This window comes from Arachis ipaensis, chromosome B03 (assembly GCF_000816755.2).
Source record: "Arachis ipaensis cultivar K30076 chromosome B03, Araip1.1, whole genome shotgun sequence".
Classification (NCBI taxonomy): domain Eukaryota; kingdom Viridiplantae; phylum Streptophyta; class Magnoliopsida; order Fabales; family Fabaceae; genus Arachis; species Arachis ipaensis.
Window position 1 is genome coordinate 118,153,093 of NC_029787.2, and position 21,957 is coordinate 118,175,049.

The 21,957-nt window shown below is 36.0% G+C and overlaps 1 long non-coding RNA gene across 1 annotated transcript; it reads right to left on the reverse strand.

Annotated features, from left to right (window-relative positions):
- Positions 20,575 to 20,873, reverse strand: LOC110269807. Its single transcript, XR_002358565.1, has 2 exons — positions 20,826 to 20,873; positions 20,575 to 20,613 (listed from the first exon to the last, which is right to left on the reverse strand). It is a non-coding gene; the product is annotated as an uncharacterized LOC110269807 (long non-coding RNA).

A 21,957-nucleotide genomic window follows, 5' to 3' on the forward strand; every position in this document is an offset into this window, starting at 1 on the left:
TATGTATGTATGTATGTATGTATGTATGTATGTATGTATGTATGTATGTATGTATGTATGTATGTATGTATGTATGTATAATATTGACTTACAATCATTATATAATACAAATCTTATCCCTCTTACAAAATGTGTAAAGATAAAGGCGAGGGAAAATATAAAATCTAAAACAATACAATACATCATATAAACGAAAACGAAAAAAAAAAAACTCATCGAGACTTCTTCACCCGTATCCTGAAAAGGAAACACCTGTAGGGGAGTGAGAACATCATCCTCGCTGGTTCTCACTATAGGGTTAGAGAATTGCTATAATAAGATACGTAAAATAAATCTGTTTTTAGAGTACAGTGACCGTTGTTCGCCTTATGTATCATTTCAAAAATCAAAGGTTTACATTCAAAAATCCGAAATCCTTTTTTAAAGAGAAATCTGTTTATTCTTCAAAACCTAAAATCTTTTGTATCAAGTATTTAAAAAAGTTTTCCTAGACAGTATGAATGACTAAGCTATTCCAAGTATAGGTTCATTAAGTCTATACTAAACCAGTTTGATTTTTCATACTTTGCTAAACCGAAAACTCAAACCAATCACGGCCTTTGACCGATCACATAATCAATCACGGCCTCAGGCCCAAACAACTCAATCAACATCCAATTCATCACAATCCAACCAATTTCAATTACAAACACAAGTAAAGAGGTTCAAACACAAACAAAGTAGTTACATCAAGTATAGCAATTAGCAGTTAAATATAATTATTCACATAGGCAAACCAATTACAATATGCACACCCAAACAATGTCATATAGATGCATATGATGAATATCTATTCTATTGGCTCGTGATATCACTTGTTAGTTCAAAATGCCAACCCGACACATCCCCAGGAGCCGCATATGATGAATGTCTATCCTATTTGGCTCATGATATCATTGTCGGTTCAAAATGCCATCCTGACACATCTCTGGAAATGTTGCCTTTCTGTCACGACCAGGGATATAGTGCCCTACTCACTCTTGCAGCAAAGAATCTGCCACACTAGGGATATAGTGTCCTGCACACTATTGACCCATGGATATAGTGCCCGGGACAATCTTTCGGGTTATAGTGCCCGAGTTCACTCTGGCAGCAGAAATGTTATGTGAGCAGGAGATTGCCACAGCCCTCACATCTCAACGTAGGCGGGAGATTGCTTCGACCCCTACGCTGGCACCACTACCTCAGACAAGCAGGAGACCGCCACAACCCTTGCCAAAGGCGCATAGCGACTTTACAAATCAATGCATGTCAAGTGAGCGGGATATTGCCATAGCCCTCACATCCGAACGTAGGTGGGAGACTGCCACAGCTGCTACGCCGGTGAACAATGAATTTCACAACCACATACTCAAACTCATCATCAGTTTCCAATTTCTCAAATCAATTTCCTTTAAAACTGAAAACCCATTTTCTTGGTAACATTTTCCGAAACTCCAAACAAGTTCAAAATTTTATCAATTGTAAATCTCTTCCAAAATTCATCAAAATCATTCATTCTAAATCAGGATTTAGAAATGAAATTTAACAGCAGAGTCTCAAGACTTTAGGAGAGAACCACCTATCTCAATTCCTTAAAAATTTATTGAAAACTCTTAAAATCATAGCTTCTTAGTTTGAGTAAATAGAAACAATTTACTATAAAACTGAATCATATAAGTCACAAGTACCAAACCCAATTCAAAAAGTGTATTTCTCACATTGATATCTATTTATAACAATTCTAAATTATAAAATTGAGTTTTCTGAAAAAGCCCCTACATCGACTCGTCGAAACCATAACCCAAACGCGCCAACAGAACCTTTTCGCTTAACCCGAAAACAATGGCAACTGCAACCTCAGTAACGTAAAAGCGACATGTAACCACCAGAACCCAACCCTACGTTACCAAACCTCAGATTCATTAACCAAACATAACAGGATACTAACGTGAGGGTTTTCGAAATATAATTACTTATTGAAATAACAAAACGAAGCAGCCGCAACTCCGAATCGACCCGGCAGTAGCTCCGTCAATAACCCCAAGCGACAGCGGCGATGACAAACCCAATGACCGTGGCTGCACAACCACGCCATGACGATAAAAACCCAGGAATTTAAAAGAATGAAAAACCAAATACAAAATCCTTACCGGCGGTGGAAGTGGCATTTTTCGGCGGCAGAGGCTTGGCGGTATATCCCCAGCAATGGTGACGGAGCACCTGACAGCGGTTGGACGCGGCAGCAGCAGCGGAGCCAGCTTCTCCCCTCCATCGCGTTCTGGTCCTCTGGTGATGATGTGCACGGCAACGGCATGCAGGGTGATGGCTACGAGCTCCACTCACGGCAGCAGCAACTTCCCCGATCCTCACCCGGTTCTCTCCCTCGGCCTTGGTCCTCCCACGCGACGACAACAGTGGCTGGACGACGGTGATGCAACGGCGGCGAGCTCCTCCCTCCTCCACCGACGATCTCATTCTCTCTCGGGTCTCCTCTGCCCTTTGCCAACAGCGGCGGTGGCGGTGGCAGTGACACTCAACGTGCTGCCTTCCCCTTTCCCCCCTCTCCTTCCTCGAGCTCCCTTCCCCGTTTCCCTTTTCTTTTTCTTCTTTCTTTCAGCGTGTGTGTGTAGGGGTAGGAAAAAGGGGGTGCAGCTATGTGTGTGGGTCGGAAAAAGTGAGAGTGTGAGTGTTTGTGATATTAGGGTTAGTGTTTGTTTGGGTAAAAATAAGTATAAGGGTGTTTTTGATAATTTTAATAAAATTAAGACATAGGATATTAATTTGAAATCTAGTTAAATCCTTAATAATTACTTTAAAATATTATTTATTGTACCAAAATACTAATAAAATAAATCAATAATTATAAAATTGGATAAGAATCTTAATTTATTTTAAATTCAATTAATATAAACTTGCTTTAATTACCTTTAATAAAGTAATTTCTGAAATTAAAGCTACAAATAAATAATTAAATTTGAAATTAGTTTATAATAACTATTTTTAAAAGTTTTGAGTCTTACAATCTATCCACCTTATAAAAGGTTTCGTCCTCGAAAATTAATACAAAACGAAAGAGATTTCATAACACTTCACTTTTGAACACATTTAAGGAAAAAGCAAAAAGATTTTCAAATACTAGGATTTTTAGATGGTATAAAGATATAAGGGTAGAAGTGTGACTACAAAATAGAAGTTACAAGGCAGGCTCAATCCAAAAGATGACATAGTTCAAACATGTGGTGGTAAAGCAAGCCGGCAAAAAGGCTATAAAACAGGATGGGGTTAAAACGACGTGCTTAACATCCGTACACTAATCTCGTACCAACTTCAAAGCTTCGACTTCTAAACTTTAACCTGTAACGTTTTCCAAAACCCATGATATGCGTTACCTATTACTCGTATATCTTCTATGATAACCCATTAGTGCTTCCATATACATAATCCACTGGTCTTAAGCTGGCCAAACTTAATACCAGGAAGTATGCAATGATAGACTAACGACATTAATCAATAGACAGTCATGTGCAAAAAGCTCTAATTCTCGTCATTCGACAAGACTATTACATGACAAACGCTTCGAGTATACAATTGAAGCATTATCAGTCCATTCCTTAAGCTTTACAAGAAGGACAGCTCTGATACTATAATGTAACACCCTTGCTACCAGAATGTCACGCTTCCGACTGTGCCACTCTGATAGCTCGGATATTATGACGACTCTTAATATATTTAATACTAAGATAGAAGCCTGTTAAGAACTTAAAACCATATAACCTTCCAAAAGACTTTTAGTTGAAAACATAAATACATACTTACAAATCATATGTAACACCTACAAAGAATATATATATATATATAGTATTGACTTACAAGCATTACATAATACAAATCCTATCCCTCTTATAAAATGTGTAAAGATAAAGGTGAGGAAAAATATAAAATCTAAAACAATATAATACATCATATAAATGGAAACAAAAATAAACTCTTTGAGACTTCTTCGTCTGTATCCTGAAAAGAAAACACCTGTAGGGGAGTGAGAATATCATCCTCGCTGGTTCTCACTATAGGGTTAGAGAATTTCTATAATAAGATACATAAAATAAAGGGCAATTTACCTATTTAAAATAAATGGAGAAAAAGTTTACTCAATTACAACAATTGAGAATTAGTTACTTGCATGTCCTGCTTCATTTTTATATAATCCGTGGTAACCTTCCACGTTTTACAACTAACACATAAACCGTGGTAAGTTCCAACGGTTTATGAAAGAAGCATCATAAACATAAATCGTGGTAACCTTCCACGGATTATGAAGTGAACATTGGGAGGCGTAAACCATGGTAACCTCCCACGGTTTATGAAGAGATCGGTTTAGGCATAAACCTTGGTAATCTCCTATGGTTTATGAAGAGGTTAGTTATACTATCTTGTCGTATTAATATTTTTGCATTGGATGCTCGATATGTGTCAAAGTTTTGTGCATGTTATATATCTTCCTTAGTTATACTATCTTCACTTAAAACAATATAAGACTACATGTTTGTTGGTGTTATCTTTAGGAATATCAAATAAAAGTAAATAAGAGGACAATGTGATCAAGAAGTGATTTTATGTTAATTAATGTTATTATGTAATACTGGTATTTAAAGAATCAGACTATTACCATTAAGAGAGGGGAGCTATTAGCACATTTATTATATTGATTTGTTTGTCTATTATTATTATTATTATTATTATTATTATTATTATTATTATTATTATTATTATTATTATTATTATTATTATTATTATTATTATTATTATTATTATTATTATTATTATTATTATTATTATTATTATTAGAGAAAATTTAAAACAAAGATGAAAAATGACAAATGTGAATTTTCAATTATGAATAAAGAATATATAAGCTCAAGTTTTATGTTTATATTATTTTCTTAAAATTATATTTAATCATATTAATATTGCAAGTATGATGAGGAGTACATGAATCCTATATTTTTAAAATTTAATGAGCGTCAGAAATGCTTTTGTCTTCCATATGTTGCAGCCGACTAGGGTTATGTATATATATAGGTACTCAAAAACCGTGGAATTATGTATATATATATGTACTCAAAAACCATGGGAGGTTACCACGGTTTATGCTCAAACTGATCTCTTCATAAACCGTGGGAGGTTATCACGGTTTATGCCTCCCAATGTTCACTTCATAATCCGTGGAAGGTTACCACAATTTATGTTTATGATGCTTCTTTCATAAACCGTTGGAGCTTACCACAGTTTATGTGTTAGTTGTAAAACGTGGAAGGTTACCACATGTTATATAAAAATGAATCAGGACATGCAAGTAACCAATTTTTAATTGTTGTAATTGAGTAAATTTTTTCTCTATTTATTTTAAATAGTAAATTGCCCTAAAATAAATCTGTTTTCAGAGTACAATGACCGTTGTTTGCCTTATGTATCGTTTCAAAAACCAAAGGTTTATATTAAAAAATTCGAAATCATTTTTTAAAGAGAAATCCGTTTATTCTTCAAAACCCAAAACCTTTTGTATCAAATATTTAAAAGTTTTCCTAGACAGTATGAATGACCAAGCTGTTCTAAGTATAGGTTCATTAAGTCTACACTGAACCAGTTTGATTTTTCATACTTTGCTAAACCAAAACTCAAACCAATCACGGCCTCTGGTCTATCACATAATCAATCACGGCTTCAGGCCCAAACAACTCAATCAACATCCAATTCATCAAAATCCAACTAATTTCAGTTACACACACAAGTAGAGAGGTTCAAACACAAACAAAGCAGTTACATCAAGTATAGCAATTAGTAGTTAAACATAATTATTCAGATAGGCAAACCAATTACAATATGCACACCCAAACAATGTCACATAGATGCAACTCTTTCGGGTTATATTGCCCGAGTTCACTCTGGCAGTAGAAAGGTTATGTGAGCGGGAGACTACCACAACCCTCACATCTCAACGTAGGCGGGAGACTGCTTCGACCCTTACGCCAGCACCGCTACCTCAGACAAGTGGGAGACTACCACAGCCCTTGCCAAAGGTGCAAGCGACTTTCCAAATCAATGCATGTCACGTGAGCTGGAGACTGCCATTGCCCTTACATCCGAGCGTAGGCGGGAGACTGCCGCAGCTCCTACGACGGTGAACAATGCATTTCACAACCACATACTCAAACTCATCATCAGTTTCCAATTTCTCAAATCAATTTCCTTTAAAACCAAAAACCCATTTCCTTGGTAACATTTTTCGAAAATCATAGCTTCTTGGTTTGAGTAAATAGAAACATAATTTATTATAAAACCGAAACATATAAGTCACAAGTCCCACCAATTCACTTGAAATGAAATCAATCCATTTAAATCAAAACCACTTTTAGGTTCACTCTTAAAAACCAATTCTCTGACTTCTTCCAAAACATCACAAACACAAATATTCAATCAAAGTCCAATTTCCTTTAAATAATTTAGTTCAAAACATATTTCATTATTTTCTTAAATAATTCAAGTAAAATAATATAATTCTTAAATTCTTAATTTTCTAAATAACATTTCAAACAAAGTCTCAGATTTTATAGAAATTCTCCTAAAACTTGGACTTTGCCACCCTTTTCGGGTCCCAACCAAACCATTCCATAATCCTTTTCAACGGTCCAAAACCAAAATCAGTTCAAAAGCAAGATAAATCCAACCATTCATATCATTTTTATATCTCAAGGAAACTGTTTCAAGATCAAATCATTATCAATAAATCAAACTCATTTCCAAAATTTTAAAGAAACAATTTAGCAACAGTCTATTTATCAAAACCAAACGATAATCCAATCAAACATATAATCGTATTCATCCAAAACAGCCAGACAACAGACAATACATAAGACTTACACAATCATATCGATATCTATTTATAACAATTCTAAATTATAAAATTGAGTTTTCTAAAAAAGTTCCTACCTCGACTCGTCGAAACCATAACCCAAACACGCCAACAGAACCTTTTCTCTCAACGTAAAAACAACGGCAACTGCAACCTTAGTAACGTAAAAGCGACATATAACCACCAAAACTTGACCCTATGTTACCAAACCTCATATTCATTAACCAAACACAACTGAATACTAATGCGAGGCTTTTCAAAACATAATTACTTACTGAAATAACAAAACAAAGCAGCTATGACTCCGAATCGACCCGGCAGTAGCTCTGTCAATAACCTCAAGCGACAGCGGCAATGATAAACCTCGATGACCGCGGCTTCACAACCACGACGTGACAATAAAAACCCAAGAATTAAAAAAAAAACGAAAAACCAAATACAAAACCCTTACCGGCAGTGGATCTCAACGGCGGTAGTGGCGTTTTCCGGTGGCAGAGGCTTGGCGGCGCATCTCCAACAGCGGCAAAGGACCACCTGATGGTGGTTGGACGCGGCGGCAGCAGCGGAGCCGACTTCTCCCCTCCATCGTGTTCTGGTCATCCGGCGATGATGTGCACGGTGAATCATGCAGGGCGATGGCTACGAGCTCCACCCACAGCTGCAGCGGTGACTGGCGCGACGACGACGACGGGACACAGCTCCTCCTGCTCGCGTCTTCAGCAGCAGCAACTTCCCCTCCTCACGTGGTTCTCTCCCTCGGTCCTGGTCCTCCCACGCGACGGCGACAGTGGCTGGACGATGGTGATGCGACAGCGGCGAGTTCCTCCCTCCTCCACCGACGCTCTCCTGCTCTCTCGGGTCTCCTCTCTCTTTTGCCGCGGCCACGGCGGTGGCAGTGACACCCACCGCGCTGCCTTCCCCTCTCCCATTCTCCTTCCTTGAGCTCCCTTCCCCGTTTCCCTTTTCTTTTTCTTGTTTCTTTCAGTGTGCATGTGTGGGGAAAGGAAAAAGGGGGTGCGGCTGTGTGTGTGGGTTGGGAAAAGTGAGAGTGTGAGTGTTTGTGATATTAGGGTTAGGGTTTGTTTGGGTAAAAATAGGTATAAGGGTGTTTTTGGTAATTTTAATAAAATTGGAACATAGGATATTAATTTGAAATCTAGTTAAATCCTTCATAATTATTTAAAAATATTATTTTTTGTACCAAAATACTAATTAATTTAAAATCAAATACTTTAATTGAAATTATAAGATAATAAGATTACTTCCTTTATTTCTAAAACTTAAAGTATTGAATTATAAAAATGTCAACTATTTAAATTTAACCATATAAAATTCTTATTATTTCATAACTGCTAACGTTATAATTTAAATATAGAAAATAAATTAATAATTATAATATTGGATAAGAATCTTAATTTATTTCAAATTCAATTAATATAAACTTGCTTTAATTACCTTTAATAAAGTAATTTCTGAAATTAAAGCTACAAATAAATAAATGGATTTGAAATTAGTTTATAATAACCCTTTTTAAAAGTTCTGGGTCTTACAATAAGCTTCCTGAAAAGAAACTTAATTGAAATGCATCATCCTTAATGCATTTAGATCCTCGATCAGGGCAATGTGACTAAAAGTTTAAAAGATTATACATTTGCAAAGAATAGCAAATGAATTGCCTGATGCATTTTCTGATACGAAAAAATTACTAAATTCTATATACCAATTGAAAATGCTCCAATTCAAATTGATATCCTAGTCGGATAAATGGCCATCGAAACAAATTCACGTCAGAAGTGTGGTAGGCCTGTCAGTTCCAAAAATAAAAATCCTCGAAAAAGAAAAGAGATAAATACTATTCCCGTTGAAAAGGATAAAGACATAGTAAAGATACTTGTAGTTGTCCAAAATTCTGATATAGTTTTGACGCTAGAAGACGTTCAGGTACTTGAAAATACTGAAAATGATGAGATCTCGATAATTATATCTTTACAGAAAAAATAGGACCAAAATAATTTTTTTTAATGAAATATTTGCATATAATGTGGCATTACACATCATGCATGAAAGTAAGAATCTTGGGCCAAGAACAGTCGAAGAATGTTGACAAAAGAATGATTGGCCGAAATGGGAAGAAGCTATGCAGGCTGATTTAGACTCACTTGTAAAACATGAAGTCTTTGGACCTGTAGTCTGTACACCAGAAGATGTAAAACCTGTTGTATACAGATGGGTATTTGTGAGAAAACGAAATGAGAAAAATGAAGTTGTACGCTACAAAGCTCGACTTGTGACACAAGATTTTTCACAAAGACCTGATATAGATTATGAAGAAATATATTTCCATGTAGTAGATGTAATCACATTGCGTTATTTGGTCAGTTTATCTGCATATGATAAACTACATATGCATCTAATGGATGTGGTAACAGCCTATTTATACAAATCATTAGATCGTGATATCTATATGAAAGTTCCTGAAGGGCTAAAGATATCTAAACCGTCTAATGAATATTCACAGGGGTTATAATCAATCAAATTGCAAAGATCTTTATATGGTCTAAAGCAATATGGATGAATGTGGTATAATCGTCTTACTGAGTATCTGGCTAAAAACAGATTTAAGAATGATTATATTTGTCCATGTGTTCTCATAAAGAAATCTGCATCTTGATTCATTATAATTGCTGTGTACGTTGATGATTGATAAACCCCAATTTTGTGGTTTATCTTGTGCTTAATTTGGGGGATTTTATCACCTTTTTCCACATTTATTCAATGAAATAGCATGGTTTTGCAATTCTCCCTTGATTTGTGCTTAAATGTGAAAACATGCTTTTTAGGCCTTAAAATAGCTAAATTCAATTCACTTTAATTCCATTCGATGCCTTGATGTATTTGTTGAGTGATTGCAGGTTCATAGGGTAAGTATTGGATGGAAGAAGTGAGGAGAAAAGCATGCAAAGTGGGAGAACTCATGAAGAAATAAAGGAACCGTAAAACTGTCAAGCCTGACTTCTTCGCACTCAAATGACCATAACTTGAGCTACAGAGGTCCAAATGAGGCGGTTTTAGTTGCGTTGGAAAGCTAACATCCAGGGTTTCGAAATGATATAAATTTGTCATATGTTTCTTCGCGTTCAGGGGTGCGCACGCGGCATGTACGTGTGCGCGCCGATGCTACTCGTGGCCCACTAAAGTGAAATCGACCCCAGCAATTTCTGAAGCACTTTAGGCCCAACCCAACTCCTTTCTAATGCTATTTCATGTAGAATTCAAGCTTGGGCAAAGGAGGAGCAATTTTTTGTAGTGTAGCATCATGTAGTTTAGTTTCTAGAGAGAGAAGCTCCATCTTCTCTCTAGAATTAGGGTTCTTAGGATATTTCCATCTTAGATCTAGGTTTAATTCATGCTTTGATTTACTCTTCCTTTTGCAACTCTTCTTCTTCTACCCTTTCTCTTTCTAGTTTTGCATTTAATTCATGTAATTCTCTACTTTTATGTTGATGCATTTTTGTTCTTCTATTTTCAATTCAATGCAATTTATGACTCATGTTCCTTCATTGTTGATTTGATTTTGTTGTTGTTTAATTCCTTGCAATTGAGTAGTGTAGATTTACATTCCTTGCAATTTACTATGTTTTCCTTTTATGCCTTCCAAGTGTTTGATAAAATGCTTGGTTGGATTTTAGTGTAGATTTTAGTATTCTTGGCTTTGGTAGAGTAATTAGTGACGCTTGAGTTTTCTAATTCCCGTATTGATTAATAATTAGAAGTTGCTAATTGATTTGGATACCACTAAAGCTAGTCTTTCCCCTTGGGAGTTGGCTAGGACTTATGGAATCAAATCAATTCATCCACTTGACTTTTGTCCATAGTTAGAGGTTAACTAAGTGGTAGCGATGGACAATTGTGGTCTCAATTGAGGAGGATAACTAGGATAGGACTTCTAATTCTCATTCCTTGTCAAGAGCTTTCTAGTTGTTAGTTTATTTTCATTGCCATTTACCTTTCATGTCTAAGATCTCAAAAACCCCAAAACATAGCTCCAGAACCAATAACAAGGCACTTTGTTGCAATTCCTAGGGAGAACGACCCGAGGTTAAATACTTCAGTTTATAGATTTTAGGAGTTTGTACTAGTGACAAACAAATTTTTTGTATGAAAGGACTATTGTTGGTCTAAAAACTATACTTTACAACGAGAATTCATTAGTGGAATTCTAGACCACACAAAAGTTCGTTCATCAAAATGGCGCCGTTGCCGGGGAGTTGCAATGGTGCTATGTTATTGGCTATTGTATATATTGTGAATAGCTTGATTTTTAAATTGCTTGTTAGTTTTTGCTAGTTTTAGGACTTTGTTTCATTATTTCTTGTTAGATTTTGTTTCTTATTTTCACTTTTCACTATGAATTCTCACTTTGGCTATGAGTGTGATTACAACTATGTTGTAGGAAATGGAAACTTCAATGAAGATGTGCATCAAGGATGGGATAACCAAAGGTGGGAGGAGCCATATGCATATGATTAATTCTCTTGGCAACAACCTCCACCAATGCACTATGAGGAAGAGTTATTCTATGATGCATACCAATCCAATGGTTATGGTGAATCCCCTTGTGACTTCCAAGAACCACCACTATACACCTATGAGCCATATCCTCAACATAGCCATCAACCATACTCACAAGCCACTTTTCACCAACCATCTTCATATGACCCTAATCCATATCCATCCTACCAACAACCATATGAGCCATATGAACCACACATAGAGCCACCACTACTCCAACATCAACATTTTCAAGAGCCGCCCCCTCCATACTATTACCAAGATGAACCACCTCCAATGCATGTAAATTTTTAACCACAAGATGAATTCTACTTTCCACCACAACCTCCCATGGAAGAATACTCATTCCCATCAATCCAAGAGCCATATGATCCTACTCATGATATCCAAGAGGAGCAAGAGTCAAGGGATCGTTTCAAGGAAGCATTGGATCAATTTCAAGCAACCATGGAGTGTGTTGTGCAACAAATGGAAAGAAGGAAAAACATTAGACCACCACAACTCTACCAAGAAGAACTACCTTCCTACTATGAATCCTTCCCCCAAATTGATTAACCCTTCCATTCACCCCAACCTCTGATGGATGACATCCTTAATGTTCTTGTTCAAGGACAAGAGGAGATGAAAGGGGATGTAGAACAATTCACGGCTACCTTGGACGAGGTGGTAAACCGTTTAGCATCCCAATGCTTGAACACTCATGGAACTCCCATGACTACATGTGGAGAATCAAATGAAGAGCACAACATGAAGGAGAGATTGGTGGAGAATGAGGGAAGTTGCTTTGTTTTGGAACAATTGGAGGAAGCCATAATTGTTGAAGTAGAGGAAGAGATGGTTGAAGACTTAGGAGATGCGAAACCTCCTTGGGAACATAAAGTTGAAGAAAACCCCTCCAAGAAGATTGAAATTGATGCTAGGGAGGAAAGTGCACACCTTCCAAGGCATATTCCATATGAAGCCTTGGATGGGATAGAGCAAGAATTGAGTTTCCTTGGTGATGGAGATCAAGCATCAAGTCTTAGTGGTGAAGAATCCTTTGAGCATGAAGAACCTTCTCCCAAGGAGATGGAAAGCAATGTGGAGGTAAATCTCTCTTGTCCTCCCATTTATGATTTGAGTAAGGGAAAATGTTTAGATAAAATTGTCGAACAAACGATTGAAATTAAGAGATCTTGTGAAGAGGTGGAAGTCCTTAGAAAGAGAAGGATGGGAATTGAATACGCTTTGTCAAGACCCTTGGAATCACCTTTGCCTAGGTTGCCATGTACACGTTCATTTGAGTGGGTAAAACTTATTTCTATTAGCTTTATTATCCCACTTGAATATGGTTTGCTTGAAACGGATGGCCAACTTAGGATGCTTTATGGGATGAAGCATAAAAGAAAGATGTTTCGTGGTTGGCGTTGCAATTCAAGGCTCGTTATGGTTGATGCATCAAACATGAGATATAAAAGTTGGAGTAGTGCTCACCTAGATGGGTCTAGAAGGATTGTTGGTCACTTTATAGAGAATTCACCTTGTTCACCACCCGGATGGGCTAATAATGAGAGTCAACTTCAAGACGGGTGTGAAAACAAAGTGTGAGACCCCGGATTACAAGAAGAAGATCAACTTTGGGAGCCCATGGTTTGTGAAGAACTCCATCAAAGCTTGGAGTTATTAACTTTGAATGATGAAGCACAATGGAAGTCCAAGCATTGGTGGATGTTCAAGGATGGATTCAAGCACAAGCCACCTTGATAAGGACCTCCCCATAAGTCCAACTTAAGGACAATAAACAAAAGTGTTAGGTGGGAGACACCCCACCATGGTAACATCTTTCCCTTTTTCTCTTTGTAAATATTGGTAATTTAGGTTTAATTTCATGTTTTGTTTAGTTAGTTGAGTCTATTTGGGAGTCTAGTAGGTTAAATAAGGTTTTATGATGTTTTGGTAGCTGTTTGGAGGTTTGGAATGCTTGGTTTGGTGCAAAAATATAGAAAAATTTTGGAAAAAAAAATAGAGCACCATCCACGCGCACGCGCACTCTACGCGTATGCGTGCCCAAGTATTTTCGGCCATCCACGCGCACGCGTCATGTACGCGTACGCGTGGATTGAGTTTTTCCACCCCCTCCATACATTCACCCGAGAGTTGTGCCTGAAGTGTGCCAACTTTGTGCCCCAGGGCACGCGAATACGTACCTTGCGCATCCGCGTCGACTCTCTACCTTGCCATGCACGCGTACGCGTCGCTTCCATTTTCATCAATCCACGCTTACGCGCACATGACGCGCATGCGTGGATTGCCCTGTTTCACTCATCTTCCTTTCTTCTCTTCTTTCCATTTCTTTCCTTCTTCTCTCTTCTCTTCTTTTCTTTCCACCCTTCAAACATCATCCAACACTACCAAATATCATGTAACACCATTTCTTTTAGTTAGTTTAATTTTTGTTTAACTTTTGTTTTCCATTATAAGTGTTGGATTGCTAATCTTGTTTACTATTTACTGCTGCTGCTTATTGATAGGATGTTAGTTTAACATCATTGTTGTTAATTATACTTGTTGGATTTCTTTGTTGGGGTTGTATTTGGTTACTTGGTTGGGAATTTTTCATGCTTAACACTTTTGAATACCAAGTACTTGTTACATTGCCTTCATGCATCTTACCTCTTTAAATTGCATGTTTTGGCCACCATGCATTCATCACCCACTGCTAGGCAATTGTATATTATCATTGCATTTTTTTAGGTGATGCTTATTTATGGTTTACCCTTATTCACATCACTTATTCCATGCATTGAGATCATAGAATTGTGAAATTGGATCGAAAGCTTACCTAGTGACATATTTTTGAGCTTTGTAAAGCTTTGTGGGCCATGCTTGCTATGTGATTAATTTCCACTTCTATCTTCTTTTTCCTAAGTTCCATAGCATCCATGTGTTTCACCTCTATGTCACTTAGGTGTTGTAACAACTTCAATATGTATCATTGATTGTTGTGTGAGTTTCATATACCATTTTGTTCACTAAGTCTACCTACGCATCAATCAATGTCCATGCATTATCCAATTTCACAATTGCTTGATTTTTGCTTGAATGCTTTTATGCTTCTTCACTACTCGTTGGGTTGTTTTAGCCTACAAGTCTTTTAAAGTATCTCAAGCACACTAGAATGAGTGAAGTGCATGCTTTCTTTTGTATAATTGTGACATGATTTTTAAATACTAGGGTGTGAGTTCTAAACCGCATGCAAGTTAGGACCCACACACTTATTTTTCATTATTGTCACACCAATTCACTCACTCAATTCTAGTGATTTACCTCATTCCAACAATCCATGCTTCCTTACTTGTGCATTTACTTGTTTTCTATGTCCAGGATGAATCATCATAAGCAAAAACGGAAGTGGGAGAAGAACACGCAGCATCGGTTGACCTACCAACTGAAGGTAGCAACTAGGAAAGTCGCCGTACCCCCTTGTTCATCTTTGGATGCACCGAGGACGGTGCAAACTATTAAGTGTGGGGAGGTCGTCCGACCGCTTGGCATTTTTGGGTGACAAGTTTCTAATCCCAACACTTTTGCATTTCATTTTTAGGTCTTTTAGGATTTTTGGTTGTATTTCATATGTATATATTAAGCTTAGTCAAAACCATGATATTTTCTAAGGATTTTATCTATAGGGCACCCCAATTAAAAAAAAATTAGAACTTGCTTGAATTATACACTTGTGAAACATGATTTTTGAGCTAAGAACACAAGCATGTGAGATTTGAGCCTAATTGTGTGGTTACATCATATATAACCACTTATTTTCATTCTTGTGTGCATTATTCTCTTCCTATGATTGTAATCTTTGATTTGTTTAATTCTATATGTCCATTATTTTGTGTATACATACAATTATATGATTGAGGCCATTGTTCAATTAGCTCACTTACCCAAATAAGCCTACCTTTTATCTTCTATTGATAACCAATTTGAGCCTATGCTTAACCCATTTGTTCTTAATTGTATCACATTACAAGACTAAGTGAAAAATAATAAATATCCCTTAATTTGGATCTTTGATTAGCTTAGACTAGTGAGAGTGTTTATCATTTGATTTTGGGAGAGTTGGGAACATTGGGTAGAGATAAAAGTGTGTTTACATTTTTGTTAAAAAATCATGGGAATTGGGTACATACTCATGCATTAATCACGTGTAAACCATATGTATTGATGTTCTTGTATATATTTCTAAAAAAAATGAAAATAAATAATAGAAATAGAAAAAAAAAAGAAAGACAAAGAATTGCAATAAGAAGGGGACAAAATGCCGTAAAGCAAGGCTCAATAAAAGTCAATTGGTGGTGATCAAAAAGAGAATGCATGAGTGTGTGAAAAAGTGAAGAATGGGTTGTTAGGTTTATTTAGAATTGTATAGGTTGTCATAGGTTAGGTGGAAAGTTTAAGTTAATCAAAGATTCAAATCTCAAGTCCACTTGACCATATGCATCCTACCTTGACCCTAACCCCATTACAACCTATGGGAAGTCCTCATGATATTTGTATGCATGCATGAAATAATTGTTGATTGTTAGATGAAAAACAAATCTTGGAAAACATGATTAGGGGAGAATTGAGTGAATCAACCCCATACACTTGAGCGACTAAAGCGGATACACATCCGGTGAGGGTTCGATTGCTCAATTACATGTTTCCACCCATGATCATCTCTTTTCTTGCAAGTTTGTAAAATCTTTTTAGTAATTCAATTCAATTGTGGGTTAAGTGATTGCCATTGCCTTAGCCCTTGTGTTTGTATATGTATTCTTGGAAATTGATTTATTTTGACTAAGTGGATGCATTCATGTAGATAAATTGCATATAGATAGGTTGCATGTAGTTAGTTTGCATTGAATAAATGTTGATGTCCCTTTGCTTCTTTCTTGATTTTAGCATGACGACATGCTTAGTTTAAGTGTGGAGAGATTTGATAGACCCCAATTTTGTGGTTTATCTTGTGCTTAATTTGGGGGATTTTATCACCTTTTTCCACATTTATTCAATGAAATAGCATGGTTTTGTAATTCTCCCTTGATTTGTTCTTAAATGTGAAAACATGCTTTTTAGGCCTTAAAATAGCTAAATTCAATTCACTTTAATTCTATTCGATACCTTGATGTATTTGTTGAGTGATTTCAGGTTCATAGGGCAAGTATTGGATGGAAGAAGTGAGGAGAAAAGCATGCAAAGTGGGAGAACTCATGAAGAAATGAAGGAACCGTAAAGCTATCAAGCCTGACCTCTTCGCACTCAAACGACCATAACTTGAGCTACAGAAGTTCAAATGAGGCGGTTCCAGTTGCATTGGAAAGCTAACATCCGGGGCTTCGAAATGATATAATATTTGCCATATGTTTCTTCGCGTTCAGGGGCACGCACGCGCCATGTACGCGTGCGCGCCGATGCTGCTCGTGGCCCACTAAAGTGAAATCACCCCCAGCAATTTCTGAAGCATTTTGGGCCCAACCCAACTCATTTCTAATGCTATTTCATGCAGAATTCAAGCTTGGGCAAAGGGGGAGCAATTTTTTGTAGTGTAACATCATGTAGTTTAGTTTCTAGAGAGAGAAGCTCCCTCTTCTCTCTAGAATTAGGGTTCTTAGGATATTTCCATCTTAGATCTAGGTTTAATTCATGCTTTGATTTACTCTTCCTTTTGCAACTCTTCTTCTTCTACCCTTCCTCTTTCTAGTTTTGCATTTAATTCATGTAATTCTCTACTTTTATGTTGATGCATTTTTGTTCTTCTATTTTCAATTCAATGCAATTTATGACTCATGTTCCTTCATTTGTTGATTTGATTTTGTTGTTGTTTAATTCCTTGCAATTGAGTAGTGTAGATTTACATTCCTTGCAATTTACTATGTTTTCCTTTTATGCCTTTCAAGTGTTTGATAAAATGCTTAGTTGGATTTTAGTGTAGATTTTAGTATTCTTGGCTTTGGTAGAGTAATTAGTGACGCTTGAGTTATCTAATTCCCGTGTTGATTAATAATTAGAAGTTGCTAATTGATTTGGATACCACTAAAGCTAGTCTTTCCCCTTGGGAGTTGGCTAGTACTTGTGGAATCAAATCAATTGATCCACTTGACTTTCCTCCATGGTTAGAGGTTAACTAAGTGGTAGCAATAGACAATTGTGGTCACAATTGAGGAGGATAACTAGGATAGGACTTCTAATTCTCATTCCTTGTCAAGAGCTTTCTAGTTGTTAGTTTATTTTCATTGCCATTTACCTTTCATGTCTAAGATCTCAAAAACCCCAAAACATAGCTCTATAACCAATAACAAGGCACTTTGTTGCAATTCCTAGGGAGAACGACCCGAGGTTAAATACTTCGGTTTATAGATTTTAGGGGTTTGTACTAGTGACAAATAATTTTTTTGTATGAAAGGACTATTGTTGGTCTAGAAATTATACTTTACAACGAGAATTCATTAGTGGAATTCTAGACCACACAAAAGTTCGTTCATCAATTATTTAAATATCATTGGAACCCCTGAAGTAATTCCAATTATAAAACCTCTAAAAGAAGAGTTTGAGATGAAAGATCTTGAAAGACTAAATTTTGTCTCGACTTGCAGATCGAGCATACAAAAAATGGGATCTTTATTCATCAAACAACATACACAAAAAATATTTTAGAGAGATTTTATATGGATCAGTCACATCCCTTTAGTACCCCAATGATCGTAAGGTCTTTGGATGCGAAAAAGGATCAATTCTATCCTAAAGAAAAAAAAATAAAGATATCTTTGATCCTGAAGTACCATATCTCAGTGTCATTGGGCACTAATATATCTTGCTAATAATACACGACCCGATATATCATTTGCAGTGAATTTACTAATAAGGTATAGTTTCTCTCCAACCAGAAGACATTGGAATGAAATCAAACAAATTTTTCAATATCTTCATGTAACAGTTGATATGGGTTTATTTTATCCATATGAGTCCAAGTCACAATTAGTTGGTTATGCAGATGCTGGTTACTTGTCAAATCGACACAAAGAAAAATCTCAAACAGGATACTTATTCACATATGATGATATAGCTATATCATGGAGGTCCACGAAAGAGACGATAACAGCAACCTCCTCTAATCATGCTGAAATACTAGCGATACATGAGGCAAGTCACGAGTGTTTTTGATTCAGGAGTTTGATCCAATATATTCTGTTATCATGTGGACAGATTTATCATAAGATAGCTCCAACTATTCTGTTTGAAAATAATACAGCATGCATTGTGCAACTTAAAGGTGGATACATCAAAGGTGATAGAACAAAGCATATTTCTCCCAAATTCTTCTTCACTCATGATCTTCAAAATCAAGGAGCAATTGATGTCCAATAGATCCGCTCAAGCGATAATCTGGTACATTTATTTACAAAGACACTTCCAAAATCCTCCTTTGAAAGATTGGTAATATCAGATTGGAATACGCCAATTTCGAGATATAAAATAATATCGACAAGAGGGAGAGACTATACTCTATTTTTCCTTGGTCTGGTTTATTTCTCCCTATTAGATTTTTCTTGATAATGTTTTTAATGAGGCAGTTCTCATCACAATGGATATTGTACTCTTTTTTCTTCACTAAAATTTTTTTCCATTGGATTTTTCTTTAATAAGATTTTAATGAGACATATTCATAATGGTCATCCAAGAAGGAGTGTTACAATATGGATGACCATCAACCATTCCTCTAATTAAAATCACTTAGACGGTACAAATATTTAATTATAGACGGTGCTATTTTTACAAAGCTTGAAAAAGTTAAAACAAGTATAAATAGGAGGCTTAATTAGAGGCAATACACACACAGCCACAACCTCAAACTCTCCCTTCTCTCTTCATGTTACCACATATAATATATATATGAATCATCTATATACTACAAAAAATTCTTGTTAAAACTGCAGTTTTTTTGGGTATTTACGGTGGTTTGAACCGCCATTATTACCAAGAATGGCGGTTTTAGAAAACGACGTAATTCTGGGCGCCATTCCGGTTATTATGGCGGTTTTTGAATAGGTTAAAACGGCGGTTTTTGGATAGGTTAAAACGGCAATTCAAACCGCCGTTATTTCCAGGGTTAAAAGGCGGTTTTTGAATAGGTTAAAATGACGGTTTGAACCGCCATTATTACCCTGACAGAGTGACATTTTGGTTGGTTAAAACGGCATTTTTAAACCGCCATTTTTGCCCTGACAGTAGCGTTTTAGTTGGTTAAAATGGCATTTTGAACCGCCGTTTTACCCTGACAATGTCATTTTTATTGGTTAAAACGGCATTTTTACCAGATAAAAATGATATTTTTTCTCGTTTAGAAAAATAGTTTTTATCGCGTTAAATAAATAATTTTGTGATTAAAATTTCATAATAATAAAAAATCATAATCCATAAATGAATTATTATAACTCATAAACAAAATATTAATATAATATATAATTTTTTATTATTCAAAATCAAAAGTAATAACTCCTATACAAAACCTTGTCTTACTAAACTTACCAAAATACAAGCATTGCAATAAGCACTTATTAGTCAAATCTACCATCCAGTTCCCTAAACTATGTTAATATCTAATCATGTAAGATTTTGTAAGAGTAAATGCAAGCTTTTGATTTTTCTATGAGGCCAGCGATTGATGCTGAGTTCTCTGCACTCTCTCTTCAACAATGTCAAACTAGGAATTAAAAAGTAAACATTGCCTTCAAAGTTGACTTCTACTGCTTGTATTAGACACAACCTGACAATAATAAAAAGGGTTTAAATTTAAATAATATTAAGAAATAAGAACAAAAAATAAAAACATATCTTGCTCCTTCATGCTTGCTTAACTTAGATATACACTCACCTTCTTCCTAGCAGTAGCAAGTTCCTTCTTAATCCTAGCTGTAAGTAACAAGGTATCAAGTAAGCAATCAAATTTGGAAGATATTTTATCTTGAGTTCAGTGGAAAATTTCATTCATGATTATTAAAGAGATATTTATTACTTATTGTTCCAAACATAACCATTTAAGTCTTTTCATCTTTTAAGTATATATCCCCCCTCTTCATTTGGATTTTCTAACAAATTCAAATCTCAATAAAAAAAAAGACAGTTAATTTCATTCATGTTAAGATTTTATTGAAAAGGTGTTTCATATAAAGAAAATAATAATTGAATACTTCTGATAAATCATGAACCTAACAGATAGATGAGAAAATTAAATGTCCACCTATATAAGTACACTAGTAGTTCTTGTCTAACTAAGGCCTTATACAAAATCACAACTTACCATCATTTGGCTCTAAGACCAGTGCATTTTTAAAGCTTTTCTATTTAAGTATATTATGAAGAATTGAAACTAAATACCGCTTATACTACTTATAAATAATGTACAATCCCAATTCAACAAGAATAAAATAAATTCATGGAATTTGAACTTTGAACAAGCTAGGAAAGATGTTGCTACGAATAGTAAATAATATTCTCACTAGTAAATAATATTCTTAATAGAAAAGTCAAATTCAGTAGAGTTGTTTTCACTAGTAAATAATATTCTTAATAAGCATTATGGCATGAGATGACGCTGTCGAAATTAATAAACATAATGACAGTTCTTTTAACGGGCCATAAAATTAGTGCCATTTTTTCTAATATTTTTTGTAGTGTATTCACTTGAAAGTTTAAACAAAGACTGAAACTGAATATCTACAAAAAGGCTTTCTAGACATCCCACACTTCCCCTCTTCTGTGATGACAAACAAAGGCACGTATAGCTGATGTGCGGAAAACGATCCGACACAAAACTCACCGGCAAGTGCACCGGGTCGCATCAAGTAATAATAACTCACGGGAGTGAGGTCGATCCCACAGGGATTGAAGGATTGAGAAATTTTGGTTTAGTGGTTGATTTAGTCAAGCGAATCAAGATTTGGTTGAGTGATTTGTTTTGCTGATACCAACGTTGGGGCAAAAGTTTGGGGTCAAACTTTTGCTCAAACGTTGGCTCCCTCTTGCACACTCATGGCGCCAACGTTTTCCAAAACGTTTGAGGCAAACGTTGGCGCAAGCTTTTGCTCTCCAGGGTGTGTTGTTCATGCGCCAACGTTAGCCAAAAAGTTAGGGGCTAACGTTGGCGCAAACTTTTGCTCTCCAGGGTGTTGTTTTGTGATGTCAAAAGTTAGCCAAACAGTTTGAGGCTAACTTTTGCTCCAGCTTTTTGCCCAAAAGTTTGCACAAAAGTTTGAGGCTAACTTTTGCTCCAGCTTTTTGCCCAAAATTTAGCCAAAAAATTTGAGGCTAACTTTTGCTCCAGCTTTTTGCCCAAAAGTTTGCACAAAAGTTTGAGGCAAACTTTTGGTCCAGCTTTTTGCTCCCTGGTTCATTTTCACTTATTCCAAAAGTTTGAGCTAAAGTTTGAGGCA